At 42.8% G+C, this 27,850-nt stretch overlaps 1 protein-coding gene and 1 non-coding gene across 2 annotated transcripts in view; both read left to right on the top strand.

The window, feature by feature from the left end:
- CAMK1D (calcium/calmodulin dependent protein kinase ID) overlaps window positions 1-27,850 on the top strand; it is a 399,721-nt gene that overhangs the window by 61,241 nt on the left and 310,630 nt on the right. The window lies entirely within an intron of this gene.
- On the top strand, window positions 23,047-23,171 carry LOC114493732. Its single transcript, XR_003684333.1, has one exon. It is a non-coding gene; the product is annotated as a U6atac minor spliceosomal RNA (small nuclear RNA).

The raw sequence follows: 27,850 nt of genomic DNA on the forward strand, positions 1-27,850 counted from the left end.
GAGTTCCCATTATTTCCAGGTTGCAGAAAATAGTAATATTGAAAAGCTGCCTTTTCAGCTTTTTAGGGTTTCATTTTATGTACTGGATTTTTAAAAGGAAGGTTTTCTTTGGTAAACAAGCAGTTGCCACCAGCGTGCTTTCATTGGGAGCATGGCTCTGGGTAGATCCTGTTTTCATGGTGACGTCAGTAACTAAATTGAGTTTTAAAATTTTTTAATAAGCAACGAAGAATTGGATATCCCTTTTTTCCAGCTTTCATGAAAAATCACATCTACACAGCTTTTAAAACTATGACACTTTTGTGATAGAGGTAGTAGAAGCATGATATATTTTAAATATTTTACGTTGGTAGCCCATTTCAAATGAATAATTCTTTTTGTCATTTTAAGAATGATAACATTGGTTTTCGTAACTCCAACAAGGCTTTATGGGCAATGGGTTTTCTGGATCAGTATGATTTTGAGGTAACTGAGGCTTACTTATTTAATTAATCCTTAGTTTGTTTGGGACTTTTTGATGGAAATTTTAGTCAAATAGATTCCCTTCTTGAGTTGTCTAGGAAAATACAATGTCCCAGACTGCTTGGAGTTCATGGCTATTTCTAACAGCCTCTCTCTCACCAAGCGCTCGCATGTAACCTGAAAGACGGAAGGTAGGAGAAAACCAGTGCGTGACAGCAGGACTGTGACAACCAATGCCGAGTCACTGACCTGCCTGAGAGGGACTCTGCCGTCTTCCCGTAGAACACAGCGTCTGGTGCATTTTCCTCCCATTCCCATGGGGCTGTCATCTTTACCCTGGGCTCACGTTGGTGTCTGCAGCAACTGAGGAGTCCGGCTGCTCTGGATGTTGGACAAGAAGGAGGTGCAGACAGGCTCCTTAAACGTCACTGCAGTGTCTGCTCTATGAATTTGCCTCTTGCCGTCACCTGAAAAAAAGAAATATAGTGCTTTCCCTCAGGCCTAGAGAAGTTCCTCTTACTGGTTTGAACTGTCCACTCAGGGCCCTGTAGACTTTATTATAGAATCTCCAGCCTTGTACCTCTTAGGAGGCAGGAAGCCCTGAACAGCATTGCGGTTTCCCGTGGACCCAAGCCGGACTACCTGCCTTTCTGGGTAAGGAATTCTAGTAAGTCGAGGCAGGTGTGGGCTGTAGCTGTTTGTACCTGGTCTCCTTCCCACTTTCACATCCAAGTGTAGGAAGAACTTTCAAGCTTGAATCACCCTGGGCTTTGCTCTGTGAGCTTAGGGAGAGGAGTAAAATCCAATTAATAAAGCACCAAGTTTATACTACTCATTCTGAAGGTCAAAGCTTTGTGGGCAGAGCAGTGTCCACTGTACTTTTCATCAGGATCACAGGGAGCTTAAAACCTGGTGTTCCCGGCTCACAGTATAACCCAGTAGAATCAGTACGACCAAACCCTTGCCTTGGGTTTCAGTTTCATTTGTGTTGTGTTTCTCCGTCCATTGTTTACACTGGGCTACTTTGCCTGGGTTCTTTTTGATGGTTCCCAGTCATATCCTGGTGGTTTTATTTTATGCCCTTGAGACCAGCCATTCAGGAATGATTTTTCATGAATATTTGGTAGTTACACCATGTAGAAATTTTCTCCTTGGTTCACCTACTAACAGATACCAAGGGGCAAATAAATCTGTTGATGATGAATCTTTAGTCAGGATGTTTTAGTTGTGTATAAAAGGAGGAGAGGATGGAATCTTTTCTTTCTGTAGTTTTTCTTGATTTTCAGCATGTGCTGGTGATGACATAATTATACAATGATCAAAAATAACTCCCCAGCTCTTCTTGGAGGGGCCCCGCATCTACGAGCACTACCACATCATAACAGGTATGACGAGGAGATGCAATTGCCTGGATGAAAATAATTGCTGCCATTCAAGCTCCAGCATGCCATTGGAGCACTCAGCCTACATGGAAGAGAAGCTGAGAGCTTCCACCGCCCACCCACCAAACAAAAAACCTTACAGACAAATAGAAATCGAATATAGCATTCTGACATATTTTATCAATCTGAGCTTTCATTAGGAATATATGGGTAGTGATTTTTGTAGAAATGTTTACAATATTACTTTTTCTTTCAGGGGGTTGCTTATGTCCATGGAGCCCATTTTTATATCTAGAAAGCTAGGGTGCAGAGTGATGGAGGAAGGAGGGAGATATTTATCTTCCCTCCCTGTACTTCTAGACGCTTGAGAGCTTCCTCTTGGACTGTCCATGGACGTCATCCGGTGTTAACAGAGTGACCACTTTACTGTATCAGTAAGAGAGGGCCCTTCAGTCCTACTCTGTGACAAATAAATTCTGTTATCTCTGGCGACTGAGTGAAACACAGAGAAGTACCCCGTACAGGACACCTCTGTTTGTCTGGAAGTGTCGGTGGCAGAAATTCAGTCTTGCTCTATCCAGTCAGATGGAAGCCAGCTTGAAATGATGGCTGGGATGTCTCAGATTCCAATGCAAGAAATGTTTCCCTTCAGGTTTGTTCAGATGGCCAGGAATGTTTTATACTGGCTAACTTGGTTAATCTAGGGTTTGGTTTCTGTGGAACTAAAATCAATAAAAAGGCCCTGAATGGTGTGTATTTGAATTTAGGTAGGCCATTTGCTCATGCTTGTTATTACGATATATGCATCTGCTCAGGTGCATCCTGTACCTTCCTGCTCAAAGTCTCAATGAGCCTTGTTCAGTGTCCCCAGCCCCCATCAGAGAGCACCTGCCAAGGCCAAATGTCTCGCCTGATTTGTTTCTTTGTCCCCTCACTTCTCCACTCCCTGTAGCCTCTACACCTCATCCCTCCTTGGAGACTTCTTTCTCTCTTCAAGGTCACAGCCACCTGTTCCAAGGGCACTTTCATTATCACATGTGTGCTGCCAAGTCCTGAGTCCCCATTTCCAGGCCAGGCTTCCTTCCCAAGCTCCTATGTTCAGAAGTCCCTGGATGTCCTAACAATCAAGCCCAGTGAGTGAACTCTCCCTCACCACCCCCACCCCAACATGAGTCCTCCATCTACTTGCCTCTACTAGCCTCTTCTACTTGCCCATCCGGATGTTCAGTTAAGATCTGGGCTCCTTCCTCAATGTCTAATCTCTCCCCCACATCTGAAATTTTAATTTCAGTCTCTTGAATTTATCTGTGAACAGTTACCCCCCACTCCAATAACATGAGCCTGGGCTGTGTCTTTCCTAAATGTCCCTAACATCTTTTCTGCTCTCTCGTTCAGTTTTGACCTCTCTCCAGCTTTATTGTCTAGGAAGGGGCCAAGGTGACTGTCCTGAAACCCAGATCTGAGCATGTTACCACTCTGCTCAAACCCCAGCAGGGACTTCTCACTGCCCATGCCGTGTGAACTGGCTCACGTGTCAGATAAGTGGAGCGACATGTCTGGCATAGTCCCAGTTTATGTTTTTTTCCCAGTGCAAAGTGTCACTCTGAACATGTCCAGGTTTGGATGATAAACTGCGTGATTCCTTTACTTAAAAGGCCCTTCATGAGATGTCACCCACACCCCACCTCCTCCCCTCCACTGTCCCTGTCATGTGCTGCTTTTCTCAGGGCTGCGTTGTGTTTTCTCTGCCACCTCCAGGCTTTACACACGTGGGTCCCTCTGCCTTGCCTCTGACCCATTGTCTTGTCTCTTGGGCTGGCTCCTGCATGTCCCCTCAGCCTGTGCTTAGATTTCATTTCATCTGGGAAACCTTCTCTGCTCTCTCCTCTGCACTAGACAAGACTGCCCCTCCTGATGCTCCCCAGCACCTGCACCAAGTTCCGAGCCCCACCAACTGCCTTGGATGTAATTGCATGTGCTTATCTCACTTCTCAAAACTAGATTCTCATCTCTCGGGGGCAGGACTGTATCTTGGTGACTGCCCAGTACCTGTTAACATCAGCAAATATTGACCCACATATATTAAATAAATGAATAAATGAGCAATATAAAAGTAGAATTACTCCCAAGGAGGAAAAGATGTCAGTCATTTTAATTCATATATGATTACAGGAAGACTTTAAAGTTCTGCACTAGGAACACTTTTGAATGTGTTGTTGGAAGAATGGGGAATGGAGACTGAAAATCCTCACCCTGCTATTAAATAATTCAGGCTCACTGATTGTGCTGGAGAGTGGGCTGTGCCAGGTATATGTCACCTCACCTCTCTAGCTAACTTTAGCTGATCCTGGCATTATTTTACAATTTCCTCTTTAGCACACTGCTCATACTAAGCCATTATTTTGAGCACTGCAATGATTCCTCTTTAATGAGACTTCTTTGAGCTTTGGAATAGTCGGGCCAGATGTGGAGTCAGCCCTGTAATGCCAGGAAGGCACATCCTCCTGCCTGTTCGGCTGCTGTGTTTTTCCTGTAGAGGGTTTTGAAGGCAACTGGGTGTGTCAGGGCACCTATAGTGTTTCAGATGGGGTCCCAGCAGGAAAGGGAACTCATTGTAGATGGTTCTGATGAAGAGACTTTAATGAAGGGGCTCATGACAAAAGTATGTGTAGGGCAAATGGAATCAACAATAGCTATTAGGCAGCCCAAAGACTAATGCTGCTCCTTGGCAAAGAGACAATGGGAGGGGCCCCATGCTCCCTGGAGAATGGGTGCCAGCGTGAATGGTGATGGTGGGATACGGCCATTGCTGGAACCCTGAAATAAAGCATGGAGGGACAGGTTGCGCTCCTCTTGCCCTCTGTTCTTTTGGTGGTGCCCCTCCCCCCACCCTCACTGGCCGGCCTGAAGCCAGAGGGCCAGGGAGCTGGGTTGGCTTCCAGGAGAGAGAGCGGACACAGGAGGGTGGGAGATGGATCTGGGAGGGCAAGGAGTAAACAGTCCCTGGCCCGTCTTTCCCCTGGCCGTCTTGAGGCAGAAATGATGTTTCCCTTCATTTGGTTTCATGCATTTTACTCCAGGAAATGTCACAGGGCCAGACATGCTTTTCTAGCTTTACCAAACTTACTGTTTCTTGACAGAAAAGTGCTGATTGTCTCTGGCCTGCTCATCCTTGCTGGCTCCTTAAGCCTGCTCACCTAGGCTGTCAATTTGTGAATTAGACTGAGAGATCTTAGACGACTACATAGAAATGCTTGTTAAAGACTCCTACCTCCAATTCTTTCTCATCAGTTTCTTTTCTTATCCCACTTTCCAAACTCTGCCTCATCTCATTTCTCAAAGGTGTGCACTTCTCTCACACTCTGTTACCACCACCCTAGCCCAGGACCCCAGCTCCCTCTCCTGGGCAGGTACAGAAGCTTTCCAGTGTTTCCTCCTTTCATTTTGTCCTCCTTCAATTTAGCTGCTCAAGGGTGCCAGTGCAGTCATGGGAAGCAGTGGTCAGATCAAGGCATAGCCTGTTCCCATCATGTGCAGAACATAACCCAGTTTCCTTACCTTGGTGGAGAGGCCGGATATGGTGTGGCCTCTGTCTGCTTCTCCAAACTCACTCTCATCCTCGCAGTCCTGCGTCCTCACTGCCCCTTTAACCACACTGGCATCTGCTGGACTCTTCCAGCTCTCAAGCCCTGTCCCATCTCAGGGCCTTGTGCCTCTTCTTTTCTCTTTTCTGACTCTTCTTCCTCCTCCCCCTGTCCTTTGCCCTTTGCCTAACTGGCTTCTTCTCATACTTCAGCCCACACTTTGAATGTTGCCTCAGAGCATCCTTTCCTGCATGTCAGAGTTCCCAGCCCCATTGTCTCCCCCATGTCACCTGTGACTCTACATGTCTACCTTGCTGTGCCTTGCACTTAGCACAGGGGTTGGTAAACAGTCAGCAGAAAGCTCGGGTCTGAGGAGGGTGTGATGGAGACCACAGGTGCATCTAGAAGACAAGAGCAGAGGAACCTGCACCTGCAGCTGGGTTGCCCCTCAGGTGTCACTTTCAGCATGTCCCTGGACTGTGCACGCACGACTGTGTGCCTTCATGTCATTTCGTTTATTGGTTTTGTATCCAGTGGGTCATGTGGGCCCAGGGAACGCAGCTCTTAGAAAAACAGTTTACCTCCCCCAGTGTGGGGGGCACTTAGGTGGCCATCAGCCACCCATTCCTTTTATCTCCCACATTCTCTCCTGCTTGCATTCTCCCCTGCTTGCATTCTCCCTCATTTTTTTTCAGCCTTCTGACTTCCTTGCCTCATATTAATTGCCACACATAACGATGGAGACACACACACACCGCTGCTCTCTTGCTATTCTCTCCTGAACAGAAGCTAACAGCCAGGATAATCACCAAAAACCCTTATCACTTCAGATCCTGCTCTTTGGGCATTTGCAAGCATGTGGATGGGATTAAGTTGATGTTGACCTTTGTTCTTGCCGTGAAGAGAGGGATTGCTCAGCAAAGCTGTGTGATAAAGATGTACCTGAGGGAAGCCATTGGCTCTCTGAGAACAGACTGTTGGGGGCATGTACCCCTGTTCACAGGTGGGCCCATATCAGTGTTACAGTGAAAAGGGATCAATGTATTTGGGAATGTCTAGAACTTACACTTATGAAAGCTGCCTTTACCCGAAGTTCTTTGAATTAATTGCACGATTTTCTGCTTGTCCCACTGGGACCACTTGCTGCCTGTTATCCGAGCATGAGTCAGTACGTTGTTGATGTTGCAAATGAAGAAACCGAAGCCCAAGAGCTGCCCAGACTGTGAGGACCACATACCTCCTTAGGGGCGGAGCTGAGCCGGAATCCATGTGTCTTCAAGGTTGGATGCTCCGTTGCTTCTCTTTCAGTTTTGGAGCTTTTCTGCCTAAATGTGATTAAGAGTTTTTAAATGCTTTCATTGGGCTTTGAATGACAAATCAGGAGATTTGTCTCATTTTCTTATTTTTCAAAACTTATGCTTCTTCCACTTTGTTCTTACTGCCTTGTTATCATAGCAGAGAAAGGAAAACAAATCAAAACAATAAATCAAAAATGTTATAAGCAGTTTTGTGGGAAGGTTAATCATTAACATGCATCTCATCTCTATGTGTGCTGCTTGGAGCTGAGAGCTGTCTTTCCCTGGTTACTGAGGGTACAAGTGGAAGCCAGTTCTTAGTTTGTTCTTCCCAAAGGTGAAGCAGGGGTCAGTGGCTCCAGGGAGCCAGGACATGTGGCTATGTCTGGAAGAATCTGGGACTATGACCGTCTGGTCACTGAGATGAGAGGAGATAGAAATGGGGACCAAGAGATGGAATGGGGTGTGGGACCCTAAGGGAATTGGTTAATCACATACACATAGTCACATACCAAGAGGTGATAAATGACCCCCACTTTCCCAAGGAATACTTTGCTTAAAAGATTCACCAATCCTCAAGAAAAACCATTGTGATTCTTCAGAACACCAGCCTGAGTTAGGAGGCGGGTGGAATGAGTGTATCTGACTCCAGGGGCAGATGTGGCGGCACCTGCATGCTTCGTGGTCCTTTCACCTTGCCCATGCGACTGTGTCTGACTTTCCTCCTTTTCTATTTCCATGAAGAGATTACCTAGAAAAGCTGGGAGTGGTAGCTATTACCTATTCCTTCTATATTGCATTTTAGGTTTACAACTTCCTCCTTTCCACTGAGGATTTGAAGCAGTTCTATGCCACCTCTTTCTGTTCCTGATTTTTTTTTCTGACCTTAACCATGGTTTTCCTTTCAGCCATATGTTGGTGTCTTGAGAGTCAGGTCACACCCGGGAAGCCTCAGCTGCATCTTCTTGAGCAGAGCAAGCTATGTTGACTCTTATGGTCTGGCACTAGTCATCAGGAAGGAGAATTTGAGGTAAATCTGAGGGATGGTGGTTTCCAGATTCTGAAGGCTTTTGGGAATAGTGGGAAGTGCTTCTTCCAGAGACAGAGCAATTTTTCACTTTTGGTGATGGTGAGAGAGGGTGAGCAGGGGTTATGTGGCTCCCAGAGATGGACTGGAACTTGTCCATGTTGGTAGAGAGACAGCCCCAGGGAGTTTTCACAGTCCCATGAGGCTGTGACTCTGAAGTTCTCTTCCATCCACCCTCCCTGACTGCAGGCAGTTCTGTGGGTGAGTCCAGGCTCTGTCATCTGCTGTCTGTGTTTGTGCATCTCTAGCAGGTCCAACTAGGGGCTGCGATCAGGTCTGAAGCCTTTACTTTTCCTCCAAAATGGAAAGGAATGAATGAGTGAGTGAGTGAATGAATGAGTGAATGAACGAATGGGTGAATGGTTTCAGAACACCAGTACCATCTCTGCTGCTGGAGATATCAGAGTTGGTCACTCCCTGAGGCTCCCCATTGTCTATCTTCACGGCTTCCTTGTTTCTCATGTGCTGCTCTTGTTGGGGCCATGCTTAGCACCCGTTGAAGTCCAGATCTCAGCTGGCTGCTCCCGAGATAGAGACACCTTAGTGAGAGGAACTTCTGCACAGCAAGGGAAGACCCTTGGGGAGAGTCTTGTACAAAGTCCACAGAATTGACGTAACTACAAGTGTGCTATAGTGATGTCATTATACCTGAACTGTCTACCTAGGTACCTGAAAAGAACCAAGGCTGTGCCCAGATACATTCGGGGAATGGGGGCAAGTGGGACATGGGCTATGTTGTATTGCCGTGGAAAAACTGACAGACCACTCACCAGGTACCAGATCAGGTTTCATTTCAACCAGCCTCAGAATTACCCTTTTAATGCCACTCTTCTCTTAGAGACTAGAGGGCACAGAGATCCCTGGTCTCCAGCTGAACCATTTTCTTCAGCTCAGCTACTTTTGTGCCTCACACCTTCCTGGAGGTTTGTGGGTCATTCCTGTCACTGCCCAGTGCCCTCGTGCAGACCACAGGATTTAATTACTGGTGATTAATATTTTTCCTTCTGCCCTCATTTCCTGCTTAAGGTGCATGGTATTTTTTTTCCTTTTCCAGACTGAAGGGTTTGATTTTTTAAAAAAGATTTTTATTTATTTACTTTTAGAGAGAGGGGAAGGAAGGGAGATAGAGAAGGAGGGAAACATCAATGTGTGAGAGATACATTGATTCGTTGCCTCTCACATGCCCTCAGCTGGAGACCTAGCCCACAACCCAGGCATGTGCCCTAACTGGGAATCGAACCTGCAGCCTTTTGGTTTACAGGCTGGCGCTCAATCCACTGAGCCATACCAGCCAGGGCTGATTTTTTTTTAATATTTGCTTTTTCAAACAAAATAGTCTAGACTTTCTTACAGTCCTCTTCCCTCAGTTTTGCTTAGTCATTTAGTCAACAAAAGAAGGATGGACTAGGGCCAAGGAAGGCAAAACTTGACAGTTGCAATATATGGAATGCTTGTTTAGGATTCATTTGAATTGAATGGGACTGGGACCATACTGTTGGTATCTCCCCCAAATAGCTTACATGTGGTCATTGACAAAGCTGGCACTTGGTATATATTTGTTCAATGAAAAGAAGTAAAAAAAAAAAATACCAGAAAAGAAGGGAACATAAGGTCATGGGTTCACAGGACTTTTCTTTAAAGATTTTATTTATTTATTTTTAGAGATAGGGAGAGGGAACTAGAAAGAGAGGGAGAGAAACATCAGTGTGTGGTTGTCTCTCACATGTCCCCAACTGGGGACCTGGCCCACAACCCAGGCATGTGCCCTGACTGGTAATTGAACCAGTGACTGTTTGGTTCATAGGCTGGTACTCATCCACTGAGCCATATCAGCCAGGGCAGATTCAGAGGATTTTTATGTGTCAACATGGTTGGGCTACGAGGTGTCCAGATCACTGGTAAAATGTTATTTCTAGGTGCACCTGTGAGGGTGTTTCTGGAAGAGATTAGATTTGACTGGTAGACTGAGTAAAGCAGATTGTCCTCCCCAGTATTGGTGGACATCATGCAATCTGCTGAGGATCTGGGTAGAACAGAAAGCATAAGGAAGGTGGATTCATTATCTCTTGAGCGGGACATCCATCTTCTCCAGTCATCTGACATTGCAGATCCTGATTCTTGGGCCTTCAGATTCTTGGTCTTACATCATCAGCGCCCCAGGTTCCCAGGCCTTTGCACTGTGACAGAGTCACACTGTGGACTTTCCTGATTCCCCAGTTTGCAGACAGCAAATTGTGGGGCTTCTTTGCCTCCTTTAGCACATGAGCCAATTCCTATGACAAATCTCCTCTTATATATGTCTCTACATAGCTCCTGTTGGTTCTGCGTCTCTGGAGAGCCCAGAACACCTATGTGCTTGTAGCTCTCCTCCTTGACATTGTTCAGCTCCGTGTCTTTGGGATGCTATTACAGCGTAAATGGGAAAGGACTAACTGTGATATTAGGCAAGGATTTCAGGCTCTCATGCTGCCTCTTTTCCAAACTTAGTTGGCTCTATAAATGCCTCTTCTGAAGTGTAAATGGTCCCTCTGATTTTGAAGTGTCATCACTGACTTAGTCCAGTGGGATGAGAAAATTATACCATTCCTGGTCTATAAGGTGAAGGGTTGGCTCATGAGGATCTATGTATGCTATCATAGCTTAGATGGTCAGCCACAAAATAAGTATGAAACCTCCCTCCGTATGTATGAGAAATCCCCAAGAACACCAGCAGGTTCGATGATCTGCTAGGAAGACTCACAGGGCTGGCATATAGTCATACTCATGGCTAAAATTTATTACAGTGAGAGGGTACAGAGCAAAATCAGCAAAAGGAAGAGGTGCATGGGGCAAAGTCCAGGGGAGACCAGGCACAAGCTTCTAAGAGTTCTGCCCTGATGGAGTCACTTAATTCCCCCAGCAACAAGTTGAGATATGTGTGAAATGGTGTCTACCAGAAAAGCTTGTTAGACACTCAGCAGCCAGGGTTTTTATTGGGACTGACCATGTAGATACCCGCTGCTTGGCATGAACCAAAATTTAGGAAGGAGAGCAGAACCTTTTGCCCATTGTGGAAGCCTTCCTATGCATGGTATATTTTCCCCTCCTCAGCTCAAGCAGAACAAATGAAACACTTATGGTTGTCCACTACAGGGCAGCAGGCACCATGAATTTTAGTGACTTTCCTTAAGTCTTTGGGGTCTGACCTGGGCTTGGACCATTTTTCTCATGGTATACTTCCAAAGGCCTAGGGTAATATTGAGTGTTTTTGTATGTGCCAATAGAGAAAAGCTTTCGCACTTCTCTCTTGCTTTCTTTCCTTATATAACCAGTCCTGAAATTGTTTTCTTCCAAACACACACACACACACACACACACACACACCACAGAGTCTGCTGGAGTATTTCTCAATTTGTAGTTGTCTGTGTCATGCTCTACACTCTAGAGAGTATGGCATTTGGACTCAGACACACTTCTTGACTTCTGACTTCTGACAAATTGCACTACCTTTCTGAACCTCATCTGCAAAGCAGGAGTGTCCTTCAGGATTTGGGATTTTGTGATGATGTGTGCGAAGGGTCTGGCCCTGAGCCCAGGTTGAGAGTGCCCAGTGCGTGGCCACTGTGGTAATGATCAGGGGCTGGGGCAGGCTGGAACCAGTCAAGACTGTGATGTAGGCTGGAGTCCTGACTTACATATTCCAGGCTGTTCTTCTCATGAGTTGTGAGCCCCCCTTACTGGGACAACAGCATCTAATAGGTGATTACTTGAAAATTCCAAAAATTTATAGACCTACATGATCAAAATCTCCATCTATTATGGAAAAGTTTAAAAATTTCTTGTGATATTTTCAAACCTATAGTCAGGGTTCTCCAAAGAGACAAAATCAACTGCAAATAGATAGATAGATAGATAGATAGATAGATAGATAGACAGAGATTTATTATAAGGAACTGGCTCATGTCATTGTGGAGGCTGAGAAGTCCCATGATCTGCAGTCAGCAAGGTGGAGACTCAGGAGAGCCAGTGACATGATTCTCCAGTCTGAGGGCAGGAGAAGCTCATATCCCAGCACGGTAGTCAAGCAGAGAGGGCGGATTCTCCTTTATCTTGATTTTTGTTCTGTTTAGGCAGAAACTACATTGATTGCATAAACACTGAGCCACTCTTTTTCAGTTAGGTCGTGGGAACTCTCCCAAAATCCACACTGTCAGTTGCCAGCCAAGGGCCAGCCTTGTCAGCACGCCTTGGAAGGCTAGGAGTCAGGCCTGCTGTGATAGCTTTACTGCAGACCCTGCTCTGTGCCAAGCTTATCATAAAGTGATTCTGGGGCTGAAGTCATTCGCTCTTTACCCTGAGCATCTGTCTCCCTCCTCTTCATCTTGGACCAGTGATCACAGATGTGCCTTGGAAAAGAACCCTAATTCTGCATAGCTTTTGGGGTCTTTTGTCCACCTCTGTTACTCTCCTTCACATTAGGTAAATGACTTCGTTTGTCCTCTGCCTGATGGAATTATGTGCATGGCTGTCATCTTCTCTGAATTGGAAGGATGAAAAGGCACAGCTCCCAGGACACTAATGTCTTGGTTCTTTTTAAAAATTCTTATCTTCTAAGAAAACCCAGTTTTTAAGCATGGATTATTGTATCAGTCAAGGTTGCTGGACATGTCTTCTTTGAGTGGTCACCTTCCTGTCTGCAGAGACCCATTTTCTATTTGTTTCACTGTTTTGGACATTAAGCAGTGTAATAAAATTTGCTTACTACACCTGACCTCTCTCAGAGGGGTAGCGAGTCTACATTTTGGGTGTTGTGCTAGGGATCGTTAACTTTGAGATTGAAAATTCTCACCATAGCTTCTGAGGTTTGAGACATCGTGGTAGAGATGCGATAGGTTTGTTCTCTGCGGCATAGCAGGAGCCCACCTCGTTCCTTCCTGCTTTGTCCCAATGTACCACGCAGTTTTGACTTTAGTTAAAAAATAAAATAGGGAAATTTGCCATTGGACACTGAATGTGAACCACAACCTTGAACAGCACTGTATTACTTTCATTTTTTAGAAAGACATTTGGATTTTGATTTTCCATGGAATTTTCCCAAGAACTCAGCCTTCTGGTGCAGGATTCTTTCTCATATCTTTCTCTAGTTATTGAAATGGAGCCGTGCTTCGTTCATGTGTGAGAGACTGTGGTCTGCTCAGGACAGACGTCAGCCACTCTTGTCTGTGTCTATCATGGGCTATTGTGCCGTGTCCCAGTGCCTGGCTGTCTGGGGACTATTGTTCTGTATACCACAGGGGGGAATTATTTTTCTTCTCCACATCTCATTTTTGTAGTTATTATGACAGGTGCTTTCTGTGGGTAAAAAGACTGCATGTGTCTCAGACACCAGAACGGTTGTTTGTTGTGGTTTAATATTTATTGAAAGCACTCATCTCGGGGGGGACATTTATTGAATGGAGACCAGGCAGCGAGAACCACATGTTTTCAAAGTTATTCTGTGAATGTCCATCCCTTTAAATTTATAGCAAGTTTTATCACCATTCAGTGAGTTGAAGAGACTAAATTGATAAAGTTGAAATGGTGTGCATTTTGCTTGCCTGCATTTGAGGGCTTGGTTATGATGACAACTGTGGCTTTTCTCTAAATCTTCATCCCTCCCCTTCCATTACCGTCCCTGTGGTGAACATCTGTTACACGAACAGGCTGCACACCTGCACTACTGAATAGTTGACACTTGAACGTGAGGGCCCCAGAGTCCTGAGAGGGGTGAGGACTTCCTTGGTTGCCTCTGCTGTGTCTTTGATACCAGACAGGCTGAAGAGGTTTTTGTTTCTCTCAAGAAAATAAGAAAGCACTTGGTGGCCTGACTTGTCTTCCTATCTAGCAGAAACTTCTCTTTAAATATGGCGGAAACCAGAGACCAGGCACCCCTGGCCTGGGGTTCATTCCTCCCAACTGCTTATAAAAGAGGCTTTAAATTATGTAGTAATTATGAAATAGTAGATCTGTTGCTCATTTTTATTTTTCTGCCATTCTTGTTATATTTTAGTCCTCTGGATACATTTTTTTGTTGTTGTTTAATTTGCTGTAACAAAAGCCAAGCTCCTTTTTTGCCCCTCAGTCTAAACTTAACTTGTCTTTATGTATTTTACTCAAAGATGGCAACTAAATCCGCAACCCCCCCAACAAACCCAGGAAGCCCTTGATAATAGTCAGTTTCAGTAGAATCTCCAGAATATAGAATGATTGGAAATTGTATAAAATGAGTTTTCTTGCACAAAAAAGTGGAAAAAAAGGAAATTTGCAATTTATCTTTGAAGCTATAAAAGAGAATTGTTTGATGATAAAAAAAAAAAAGGCATCAGTAGCCCTGGCTGCTGTGGCTCGGTGGATTGAGTGCTGGCCTGGGAACCAAAGGGTTGCCAGTTCGATTCCTAGTCCAGGGCACATGCCTGGAGTGCATGCCAGGTCCTTGGTGGGGGATGTGCGAGAGGCAGCCACACACTGATGTTTCTCTCCCTTTCTTTCTCCCTCCCATCCCCTCTCTCTAAAAATAAATAAATAAAATCTTTTAAAAAATGCATCAGTAATAATTGTTCAGGTCTTTTTAATGAATTAGAATGCACAAAACTCAATAAAATTTAATCAAGCCTCAAAGAACTATTAAAGTAGTCTTTACTAGTACTTCGCTTTTCTTAAAACTTTGATTTCTCTTACAAAATGCTCTACAAAAATGGAATGTCATTCTACTAATGTCTTCTTTCAGATAGATCTGCAAAGCCCTTCCATTCACATTCAGTGTTTCCAGGTTCATCCCAAACCTTGAACATTTATCTTTGCAGTTCGCATAGGTCTAAAGTCTTCAGAATAGGGCTCTTTTAGTTGGTGAAAGGTTGTATGTGGCATGGCTTTCAGCCACCATAGAGCATTTTGGTAAAAGTGAAAACCTGCTTCCTCCATTTCATTTGTAAGGACGAGCACGTGAGCAGGGCCCACTCCTGGAAATGTCCGGTGGTGGCAGAGGCCAGGCAAGATTCCAGGACAGCAGGCATTTCTTGGCCTGCTTCCCATCTTATCTTTTCTTCTTATCTCCCTTGCTCTTTCTACTTCTCCTCCCTCGCTATTTCTTTCCTTTTCAGTATTTCCCTTAGGTTTTGGGCCTTTTTCTTTTACTCTCTTTATATATTAGCTCACAGCAGTTGAGAAAACAGTGACACCCCTCTCAGACAGGTCTGTTTTGTTAAGGGCTCTAGAAGACAGATCCAAAGAAATGAACCTTTAATAGTGAAAATTTTGGCTTGAGTAGGAAAGATGTTTATGAGCAGAAAGTGTTCTCAGAGACCGTCTGTTTCTGACACTTATAGAACAGAGATAGCAGATGCCCACTGTACATTGGACACTGTGGTCAAATGTACAAGTGGATACATGATGTCGCTTGCATTTCGGGGACACTTCCATGGCAGAGGAGGGGACAAACAAGCGTAGAAATTAGCAGTCACCATGTAATACTGTAGTTGCCTTCCTGAGGCCTGGACTGCTTGTTGTGCTCATGTGTCAGGCGTGAGAACAGCCAGGGAAGCCTCCATTCCTCTGGTCTCTAGGACTTTGAAGAGGAGAAAATGCTAATTGAGTTAATGTCAGAGTTCTGTGTGAAACCACCTTGGAACTGTTGAAATATTGCAAGCTAGAGTTTAGTTAGCCTTAGCTTTGGTTCTGCTGTGTTTGTTTTGGTGTCTTTGGCAGGAAGGATGTGTGTTGGACTCTTGTTACTTGCCTGGCTTCCATGTTAGCTTTGCCATTACTGACTATGAGATGTGTGGCACCAAAATATGGGCAAGAAAGGGAGGTCACGATTGGGTGGCAGAGCAAACAGACTTTCCTTTAGGTGTTCAAAATGTCATCATCTAGTAACGTTAACACATTTTTAGACAGGAGTCTGTCTCCTGGTCTTTTCAGGACTTGACTTTAGCCATTATAATCATTGCATGTGCACTGTTTGCAGTCATAAAAAAGGAAAAAAAAAGTCTTCACTTTTTAATGTAAAAGCCACAAACCATGCCTTTACAACTGCAGAAAATTATATCACTAATTTATTTTTGTTCTTAGTGTAACTTTTAATTGCCTGCCTTATTTTTGGCCTGACTATTGTTTTCTGGGACAAAGTTTTGAAAGGCAGTTCAGAGGTGAACGAATAATACAGTCATAATAGCAGATATAGGCATGTTGTTGGCATTTGGTGAATGTCAAATGCTAATTTTAACAATAATAAAATTTTAGGAGGAACGAGCAGTTCCCAGCTAGTAGAAGGAAGATATTCTGTGTGAGAGACTCCTATTCCTTATAGATTCCACTGTTAATTTCTGTTGAGCTAGAACGGGACATGCGGCCTCTTTGCTTTAATGATTATTGTCACCATTCAGCCTCCTAATATTTGAGAAAGCTCAGATTTTTCAAGTAGAAAAGCCATGATATATACCTTCTCTCTTGCAATCTAGGCCCTTTGTAGCCACCTCCATGCCAGTGATAACCGAACCCTTAGGGGTTAGAACTGGTTGTTCTAGTCGTTGATTTGATGTTAGTCTCCCCTTTCCCTTATGCCTTCAGATGCTGTATGTGCTGTACCTTGGCATGGCTTTGACTTCCTTTGAGAATTCTGTGACATCTTCTAAGATTACATGAGACATGGTTAACTTATTTGTGTTGGGAATAATTGGGCTCAGTGGAGGGAAGGGATTCTGGAACAGGATTGGAGATCATTCCAACAGGCAGTTTCCCCAATTTATCCTAAGATACTTCCTCACCTCTTTCAGGATCAGTTGTTTTGATCTAATCTTTTTGGTCTTAGATAGATCTTATTTTAGCATTGAAGGTACAACTTTAAAGAAGTAATTTAACGATAAAGGTTCATGCAAAGTCATCATCAGTATCGACGGAAGTATTGTGAGATTGGTTACATCCTCCTTTATTTCTCGTGTGTGTGTTTGTGTGTGTGAAGACTTCCCCTGTAGAAAGTTGACTTTCCTTAAGAGTCCTTAGAGGGAAAGGTTGGCAGCATTCCATCCCATCAGGACAAGAGGCTCAATGGGCAGCCTCTAGAGGAGGGTTTGCAGAACTGCCTGGACATCTCACCAGGTTTATTTAGAGAATAGCATTAAGCAGCACTTGAATGATTTGAATTTTTCATGCGAAAAACAAAGTGAAAGATTTTTCTGATGTCAGACATCTTGTTTTGGCCTATGGGACAGAAGTTATTTTCTCTTAACCTTATTTAAAAAAAATTTTTTTTCAATTACAGTTGATGCACAATATTATTAGTTTCAAGTGACTAGACACAGTGATTAGACATTTGTGTACCTTTACATCATTTATGTACACTCTAAGTCAAGGACCCATCTGACACCACACATAGTTATTACAATGTTATTGACTGTATTTCCTATGCTGCATTGTACATCCCCATGACTATTTGGGGATAACTGAAAACTTGTCCTTTTTAATTTCTTTCACCTTACTTTTTTTTTTGCACTGCTTTTAAAGAGAGCAATGAGAAGCAATTACTTCTAGAATATTTCTCCCAGTGAAAAACATTAGGTGTGACCATGTGGAAATGGGGTGTGGTCCTAAGGAGAACGAATGGCAGGATCATCCAAAATGCTGACTCTGTCCTGCAGGGCTCTGTGGTCCTGGCATGTTTCTTAAGCTCTCAGTGCCCTGGTTACTTCATCTATTTGATGGACACAATAATCTCACTGGATGTGTTGATGATTAATTGAGATCATTTTTGTGAAACATTGGAATAATCCCTAGTACATGGTAAGCAGTTCATGGTTATTATTGTATGATTCTGTTAAGTCATTTTATTATGTAATGAAAGATTCTAGTTTCTTAGTGCACTGATGAGGTCTTAGGAAATCTTAGGAACTTGGAACAAATGTCTACTCAGGCCATTGCTGAGTAAGTGTTTGGCCATTACTTGGTCATTTGGATTAGAGAAGAAGGGCTGTCTAGCAATCTGTTTTTTCATTAAAGTCCAGTTCGTCACACTCACTTGGAGCATGCAGAGCCCCTTTGATGCAGAGCAGACAGGGCCCAAATGGTCCTCCCATCACTAATCAGCTGTGTATGCCTTGGCCAGGCCTGCCATTCACTCATTCATTTACCTCTCTCTATTTGTAAAATAGTGTTAAAATATTTTAAAGTAAATTAGTGTTATTCACAATAGCCAAGATATGGAAACACCTAAGTGTCCATTAATAGATGAATGGATAAAGAAGATACAGTCTATATCCACAATGGAATCTTAGTCAACCATGGGAAAGAAGGAAGTCCTGCCATTTGTGACAATATGGGTGAACCTTGAGGGCATTATGCTAAGCAAGGTAAGTTAGTTTGAGAAAGACAAATACCGTATGATATCACTTATATGTAGAATCTAAAAACCCTAAACTTGTAGAAACAGAGAGTAGAATGGTGGTTCCCAAGAACTGGGGGAATTGGAGAGATGTTTCTCAAAGGGTACAAACTTCCAATGATAAGATGAATAAGTTCGGGGGATCTAATGCATAGTGTGGTAATTATAGTTAACAATACTGTATTAGATTCTTGAAAGTTGCTAAGAGAGTATATTTTATATGTTCTCATCACAAAAAAGAAGTGGTAATTTTGTGGTATGACGGAGGTATTAGCTAATACTATGGTAGTAATTATATAACTATTAACACATTGTACACCTTCAACTTAAATAAATGTTATATGTCAATTATTTCTTATTTTTAAAAAAGATTGGCATTCTACCCTTAATAGTACTTAGTATAGATATCTACTCCCCTTATCCCTCTAAGAAAGGAAAGAAAGAAGGAAAGGAAGAAAGAAGTTTCCCTATGTAACCATAATAACATTATCACAACTGACACAATTAATAATAAATTTTAATTTCCTCTAATACCCTGTTCATATTCAGGTTTCCAGGGACTGGCCAGGTCATGCACTGAACTTACTTTATGTTGCTGTAGTCGTTTCATATGCAGAAATAACTAAATGACCTCTGAGACTCATGGAAGCATGAAAGTTTTATGTCTACAACCTGTAGGAAGTGCTGCTCTGATTGTGTTCATTTATCTCTTGTTCTTGGAGAAAGAGAATTCAAAGGTTGTAGACATAAACTATGGCTCTATAGCAAGATGAAATGGAAATTCTTGCTTTGGTTCATGGAACCAATCCAGACAGGTTGGAGGTGCCTCCCAGTGGGCTTGTCTTGTGGTTGGTCAGCCCTGGCATCAGCACTGGTGAGATAAACCATATACTCTCTCCAGAGAGACAGAGACAGTGAATGAGTTTTAGGCCCAATGGGTTTTGGGCTCGCATTTCATATGCTCCACAAATTTCATAATATTAGTTAGAGTTAAACACAAGGACTTTGAGAGTCCATTTATTTATTTATTTATTTATTTCGTTAGTTAGTTGAGACTCTGTTTTTTTTTATTCAAAGATACTAAATGCTGGATCTCCAATTACCCATCTAAGAAAACTTCCATTGTTCCAGAATGAAGGAATGAAAAGGTTGTGCACTGACTGCTCAGTGCCCCCAGCACCAGAGGGCACGGTGACTGGCACATTCTCTGCATGAAGCAGGTGCCCCATGAAGTCTCTTGCCAGCTTCTCGGCTTCCCAACCTGTCACCTCATTGTGTGTGTGAAGAATGAGGCCCTTTCCCACCTGATCTCTGAACCAGTTGGGAAGCAGGGCTGAGGGTTCAGATAGGTGGAGACCAAAATATGAACTTTATTTCTGATAAAAGCTAAATCAGAGGACTCTGGTATTTGAGGGAGGCAAAGACTCAAGGATGGGGGTATGTAAGGGTTCCTGGAAGATTTATTACCTAGAGGAATTCCAGTTTCTCTGAAGGGGTGTTCATAACCTGAGGTTCCTGGAAGTCAGATCCTCTGGCTGACAGACCTTTTGCCCTGTGTCCTGGGAACCAGCGTAGAGATGCTGGGGACCTGAGGCAGTACTTGTTTTGGGAGCCTCCTTTTTTTCCCCCAAGTGGCCAATAATAGTTCCCTCATTGAAGGAGGAGAGGCTTGGAATGAGCCATCCAGGTCCCATAAAGAAGTTGGTGAGATAGGGAAGGAGGCACCTGAGGCTGGTAGAGCAGGTGGGTTGGGTAGGCAGTGTTTGCTGATCCCTTACAAAGTGTAGAAACCATACTTTGTTTTCAGGCATGGTCTCAAAGTAGAGCTTGGAGCAGAACAATGACTTTTGTTCAGATTAATAGAGCAGAAGATTGTATTACATTTTTTGACAGTTAAAATAATTGTAAAATATACATACCCAAATTTTCCAGTTTAGCTACTTTTAGGTGTACCTTCAATAGCATTAAGTACATTCACATTGCACCAGCACCCATTTCCCGGAACATTTTCACTTCCCCCAGTTGGAACTCTGTACCCATTAACTGCTCATGGTAACTAACCCCTGGTAACCACCATTCTGCTTTCTGTTTGTAAATTTTTACTAACTCTGGTTACCGCATATAAGTAGAATCATACAGTATTTGTCTTTTTGTGACTGGCTCATTTCACTTAACACAATGTCTTCAAAGTTCATCCACATTGTGGCATGTGTCAGAACTTCCTTCCTTTTTGACACTAAATAATATTCCATTGTATGGATATACCACATTTTTTGGAATCCATTTGTCTGTCACTGAGCATTTGGGTGGCGTCCACTTTTCCCTATTGTGAATAATACCAATATGAACATGGGTGTACGCATATCTGTTCATAGTACATCTTTTTAAAGTGACCTTTTAATTGAAGTACAATATATGCATTGCATTTTTAGTGAGCACAATACTTCACCTCATTGTGGTGACTCACATTGAATCTGAATTTATTACCTGAGTCCCCTGAAGTTTAAATGCAGCCACTGTAACACATTTTATTGTTGGCCTTAACTCTTTTGTCCTGAGTAGTTGCTTTGTGTGCACTGACTATACATTTAATTTTGCTAGATCCTGTCCACTAAACCAGCCTTATCAAGATATTTTGGAAATCTGAGTCTTTCATCTGCTTTAATTTTGGGTTGTCTACAAACATGATGATTTTATCCTGTCTATCTCTATGTAAGTCTCTAAGGCTCGCTTCCCCTGGTTGGCTTATTTCTTTGGGTCATTCACCTATCTATCCAACTTTTCTCACTTCTAGCCCCATTTTTCATTTCAGTCCAAAGGACATCATGTGGGAATTTGTCACCTTATGGTACATATGTCTACATATTTCCATGCTATGACAGTCTACAAACCTGTTTGGAACCAAACTAAGCCAGAGGAGTCATACACACTCTTAGTTTTTATGATCAGTAATGGTAGCCACTGAAAGGTTGTAGGTGAGTGAGGGTTAGCTATTCCCTCACAGCCTCACTCCCAGGTTAAGATGAGGACAGGCTGCAGAGAAAATTCAGCAGCTGAGTAATCAGGCAGAGTCCAGGCCTTGTTCTGTTCTGACACCTGAAGCCCCGGCTCTGTGCCTCTTTGGTGCTCTGACTACCACTTGGGATGAATGCTTTGCTCGAGGCAAATTTGCCAGTATTCCAAAAGCCGAATTCCATCAGCCTCATGATAGGCGTCAGACAGCCAGAACTGCAAACCAATAGCTGGATATTTTTCAGAATCCAGTCTCAGGTACAGGCCTTACTGGATGGGTTCTTAGACCCGTCTGTTCAAGGATAGGGAGTATCTAAAATGCTTTACCACATTCTTAACACTTGTCAGGCTAATTATTAACAAGTCCGTAATTTCACCAAGGGAGGGAAAACATTTCTGACAATCATTTCTGATAGTGGAGTATCTGGCATTACTCAAATATAGATAAACATATTTCTAGTTCCTACTGCTGACATAAGGACTTCTTGGTTAGGCTGCTAGCTGACCAGCTCAGGATGTTGAGATGTAACTTACATAGGGTAAAATTCATAGGGTAAAACTCAGCATTTTTTAACTCATGGAATGACTATGTAGATCAAGATGTGCAACCTTCCCAGTGCCCTAGAACAGCAGTCCCTAACCATTTTGGCACAGAAGACGGGGGTTGGGGGCAGTGGGCAGGAGGTGGTGCTTAGGCAAGCTTTGCTTGCAGCCCAGTTTCTAACGGGTCATGGACTGGTCTGGATCTGCAGCCCAGGGATTGGGGACCCCTGCCCTAGAAGGTTCCCTGCTACTCTTTCCTGGTCAAAACACTGCCTACCAAAGGTAATCACTATTCTGGCCTTACTAATGACCATAGATTAGTTGTCCTTGGTTTGAATTCAGTTAAATGCAATCATACATTTTGTGAGATTCTTTCATGTTATTGCATATAGAAGTTGTTCATTTTTTTCACATTGCTTTGTAGTATTTTTTATATGAAATTTAGATATCCATTCTATATGTGATGGACTTTTGATTGTTTCCAGTTTGGGGCTATTGTGAATGAAGCAGCTAGAAACATTCCTGTCCGAGGCTTTGGTGGATGGAGTATGTTACTCAGTAGGATAACTAACTGTTCCTAGAACCGAAGTTTGTGTTCCCCATCACATGGAGAATACCACACTGTCTGTGTGAAATGGTTTTTAAAGTAAGTTGAAGGTGTTACGTAAAACTATATTAAACAAAGGAATGAATTCAGTTTAGTTTGACTTATATTTAGCAAATCTGTGCTGGCACAAAGGCAGATTATTGCTTTTGTGCTACTTGACTATAATAAATATTCTAAGCCAGAGGGCCAATTTTCTGAAAGTGAAGATTCCCATGTGAAAGTATGTTTTTTCTTCATGCCTTCTCCAGAAGGGGTAGGAAAATAACGTTTTTATTAATTCTGAAAATAGACATCATTTTGTAATTTTGGATTCTCACTGTGAAAAAAGTCATGAATTAATAAAAGCTCTGAGAATATAAACTAGTTTTGTGGGAGGGGCCCCTTAATTAGAATGAGTAAGATTTTAAAATATTCATTTATATATTTCTTTCATGCTATTTTGGGGATTCTGACTAAAAAAATATATTTGCTGCTGATTTAGAATCCCTGAATACTCTTATAAAAATGTCATTCCACCCATATGAACCAGGCAGTCAGGGCTTTTTTCAAGGGCCTGTTTCCCTGTCACAGGCTGCTCCCAGGAAAATCGGTCAGCCACGAGCATTGATGGATAGAAGTAGATTAGGGAGGCTGAACTCTGACTGCCACTGGGGATGTTGTGTTGATGTAGATTTTAAAGAGTCTGTGTTTTATGAAAGTGAAGAATTAGGTTAGCACTGATCTTGACAAGAAGGGAAAGAATTCCAGTGACACCAGACACATACATTTAAGGTATCACCGCCTCTTTAGAGCACCTACCAGAACTTTTTAACAACCTTACAGGAGGGCAATCTGGCAGAGTGAAGCAACATTACAGGTTCAGCAGTCCTGCTCTGGGGGATTGTTCCTGCACATGTGGTGCGGTGACATTCGTTCGAAGTTATCACTGAAGCTTTGTGTGCAGCACCGGAACATCCAAGCCACCAAGTATCCCTCTGTTAGTGAGGGAGTTGCTGAATGGTGGTGTGTCCAGTGGGGTGCTGTGGCATGGTTAGCACAGAATGACAAAGATCTGTGTTCTGATAGGGAACGATGTCCATTGTCAAGTGAAAGAAGCAAGGTGGAGAATAGTGTATAGAGTATGTTACCCTTTGCATGGGAAAGGTGAGGATGTGAAAATATGTAGATGAACTTGCTATATTTGCATAAAGAAACACTTGAAGGGTAAACAAGAAACTGATAAAAGTGCATCTCTGTAGTGGGCAGAGGGGGATGGAGTGATTTCGGTGGATACCGGAATGACTACTCTGCATGTATTTTTTACTAGTGTTGACTTTTTGAATCATGCTGAAAAAAAAAAACAACCAAGAAAAGTGGATCTGTGTGGGCATGCTCTTTGACATTGAAGCAGACCAAGAGTAGTAGGTGGTGGAAAGTAAAGCTAGTCGAATGTATCATGAAAGAGTCAGGCCATCTACACCACCTCTTTTCTCAGGACCTAAGACAGTGTGTTCAGCCATTCAGTCGGCGAATGCTTATTGAGCTAGTGTGCCCCTCTGACGCATTGTCAGTGGGAGCCTGAAGGCCCAGGCTTTCTTGGAGCTTCTTGAAGGGGGAAACTGACAACAAACAGGTGGGGAGCGAGTGAGAGAAGGCTCATGCCATGGGACCATCACAGGAGGCGAGAAGAGACAGTGCTGAAGCCAGTGGGGGTAGGGATCAATTGCTGATTTATATTCCCGTGTATTAGTGGTGGGTTTGTGAGCAGTGCCATTGCACACAGGATTATACAGTGGAATAAATTGTCACCTTTAATTTTTTATTACACTTTTTATTACACTTTATTACACTCAGGATTTCATTTTACTATAATATTACTATTTCAGTTAAGTTTCAAATAAAGATAAAAGCACATTTTGGCAGGTTATTGTACCCCAATCCACTACTGTGTCAGCAGGAGACTAAAATTTAGTTGAATAAACAAGAAGTTGATTTGATCATCATCGATTTGTTTTTGCAACAGAGGGCTACATTGGGGATAATGTTAGCTATATGATTTGTGATTATAATCATAGTTGTTAAATGGACAAGAATTACTATGATAAATCTATTTTTTTCCATTCAGGGAGGGATTAAAGGTAAATCGTCCATTTAAGATGATATATTAGAAACTGGAAAAACACACATACACACACACCACAGAGCTCTCATGTGCTGTCTATCTTTATGATGGTCATTGTCTGAAAACGCTGTACTGGCATTTACACAGGAGGTAAGTATTTGAAACACGTTTCTCCTATATTTATTTTTTTTCTTAGTTTGGTCCTTCACTGGCAGATTTCTCTTTCATACTTTCTGAATCAATTGAAGGATGAATATGTTTTTTTTAAGTTGCTACAATTTAATGAGTTTTAAAGAGAGATTCTTCTCTGTTTCTTTGGGTTCCATTAAATTTGGGTGAAATTTAAGAAACATAGATCAGAGCCATAGGAAGATGTGGTGGTCAAAGTGGTTCATGCATCTCCAAGCCTAGAACACCTTTTTGTTTTAATTTAATCTTTATTGTACTTTTTTCCCATTACCACTTAGTCCCCTTATACCAATCCCAACTCTGGCCCCAGCAATCACCTTGTAACATCTTAAGTCTTGACTAGATAAGAAGGAATAACAATCCAGACTAGTACTGGACCAGGGAGTCTGGAATTTTCCTGGCAACCAAAGTCCAAAATATAGGTTTATATGGAGCCGGCATATTTGCAAGCAACCCTAAATTCGTGTTTTAGTTGAAAAAGCACCAAAGATTAGATTTTTTTTAAGGGTTAAAAAAGTGCATAATAATGCAGATCGTTATGTCTTAATCATAATAAGGTCCACTCTATAGAATAGTAAGGAAATGCCCAGGGGCTGCCAGAATCTATTGTCATCCTAGGAAATACACAGAAAGGTGATGAGGGACCCTTGCCATTGTATTGCCCTGTTCTCTGTTGCGTAAGAGTCGTGGGCTGTCTTTGAAGACCAGCTGTTATAGGAGTTTGTCCATCTGTTCTCTTGGAATCCCAGGTGAACTCAGGAGGATGTGCTGTTCACTTCCCAGTAGATGAAGGAAAGGGAAGGCTGTGACTGCATGAGCTCTCCCCCTCTGCCACCTGTGGTAGCCTTGCAGGGATGTTTGACCACATTGCTGGGCCTGGCCGGGAGTCACCTGTGCTAATCTGAGATGGTGTGACCGTCCCATTCTCCAGCGTTATTAACAGAGTGAGGCAATCTTGGAAAAGTGTTTGATGTGCATTAAGCAACTATGCTCAAGGGTAATATAAGGAATCTGGGAGCTATGAGATCATAAGGCCCCTGTTTTCTAAGCTGCATTTTCTTTCTTTTTTAAAAATATTTTTTAAAGATTTTATTTATTTATTTTTAGAGAGGGAAGGGAGGGAGAAAGAGAGAGAGAAACATCAATGTGTGGTTGCTGGGGGTCATGGCCTGCAACCCAGGCATGTACCCTGACTGGGAATCAAACCTGCGACACTTTGGTTCGCAGCCTGTGCTCAATCCACTGAGCTACGCCAGCCAGGGCTGCTAAACTGCATTTTCTTCCTGAATTTAATTTCCAGATAGGAAATAAGAACAACAGAGATATGAAGGGAAGAAAGGATATTGGAAAAATGCAGCAGAGGTGGACTGGTTCTCTAATGCCTTTTGCTGCTTGGGGGTAGCAGTTTAACAAGAGATGTTTTTAAAATAAGCGTACATCCATATGTTCATTGCAGCATTATGTACAATAGCCAAGGTATGGAAGCAACCTCAGTGTCCATCAATAGAGGAATGGATAAAGAAGAAGTAGTGCCTATGTACAATGGAATATGACTCAGCCATAAAAAAAGAATGAACTCTTTAGCATGGTCAGTATGTATTCACCTAAAATAAATTTTGTCATATTTCATATCCTTTGAAATTTGGCCAGTTATATATGATTCATCAGGCAATTAATTCTCTAAGTAGAAGATTAGATTAAATAGCACACTCATTCCCTTGCCATTCTGGATGTGAGGCAGGGAATAATCATCCCTAAACCCTGTAATTGCATATACCTGAGTAATGTGGAAATCTGGTGAAAATAGACCTATAAAGTCCTAGAGCTCTGTGGGCTTTAGTGACATGCAGAGCTTCTAATGGTAGGTTTGTAATTAAAGGATAACAGGGCAACTTTTCTTCACCAACTCAGATAAATGAAAATAAAAAAGAAATCCTCTTGCTCATCTGGACATTTCTTTAGCAGCCACTGAGTATGGATAATCTTCAATTGCCCATGAATTCACAAGTTTTTGCAGATAATGAAAATTCTCTGATAATTCCAAAATTTTACTTTGGTGGTGATTTCTTGTTTCTATTGAGCCAATATTATTTTAAAAACCACTTTTAACAACAGAGGTAACCTTCTGAGCAGCCACCACTAGTCCCATCTAGGTTGTGGCATTTAATCATCCCTTGGGCCCTGTGATGAGGGTGTGTTGCCCTCATGTTACAGAGGAAGAGACAGGCTCAGGGAGGTTACAAGGAAGGTCACCCATTGAGTCATGGGGTTGGGCTTCAACTTCACCTCTCCGATGAAGACCCATCCTTTCTCTCTCTCTCTGTCTCTCTGAAACGATTGCCTGCCCGCTGGTGCAGATGTGGTAAAATGTCCTGAAAGACAGGAGGAGGCCAGAAAAAGGCCAAACAAAAGGCTTGAATTCTCAATCCTTAGTCACCAACAATTGACAAATATTTGAGAGACTTAGCTTGAGTTTCTTCATGGAAAAGGATTGTAAGGAGCAAATGAGGTAATAGCTTACAAATACTTTGGTGAGTACAGTCAGCAATAAATGTGCCAGGAACACTGTCAGTCCTGTAACCCTCTGCCCCTTGAGAAGACTCCGAGCCTGGGACCAGGTCTTCAGAAGACCGTGTGTGCCGTTTGAGAGCTGCAACTGGTCTAGACAGGCGAAGGCTGACGAACAAAGCAGTGCGTTAAGTGAGGGTTGTTGTGGCCAGGAGCACATTTGATTAAGATCTCTAGAACTTTCTGGCTAAAAGGCACACAGGTTTGATAACTCATTTTGAAGCATACCAAGTATGTTCTGTCCCTCGGCTTCTTGCACATCTTGCTCCTGAGTAGGTGGAGAGCGGAAGAAATGGAAGGATGCTCCTGCATTTAAGCGTGTAATAACAGTAAGAGTTCATGGTTGGGAATCCACCCTTATGTTTTCTTGGTAGGTGGAAGTCTGGAAACTGATGAACTATTAATTGAGCAATGTCCTAACCTAAATAGTTCAAGTATTTAATGAATCTAAACAATTCCATCCCTGTTAAAAAAAAAAGTGAAAATGAGTGACGGGTGGGCTACCTCAGCTTTCCGCTCATCACTCACTGTTCATTTTCTGAGAACAGCCGCTGACACAGACTTTGTGGTGCCTGGCCTAGTAACTGAGGAATGACATACGTGTTTGTTGAGTAAAGGGACTCCAGAAGC

This window comes from Phyllostomus discolor, chromosome 1 (genome assembly GCF_004126475.2).
Source record: "Phyllostomus discolor isolate MPI-MPIP mPhyDis1 chromosome 1, mPhyDis1.pri.v3, whole genome shotgun sequence".
NCBI lineage: Eukaryota > Metazoa > Chordata > Mammalia > Chiroptera > Phyllostomidae > Phyllostomus > Phyllostomus discolor.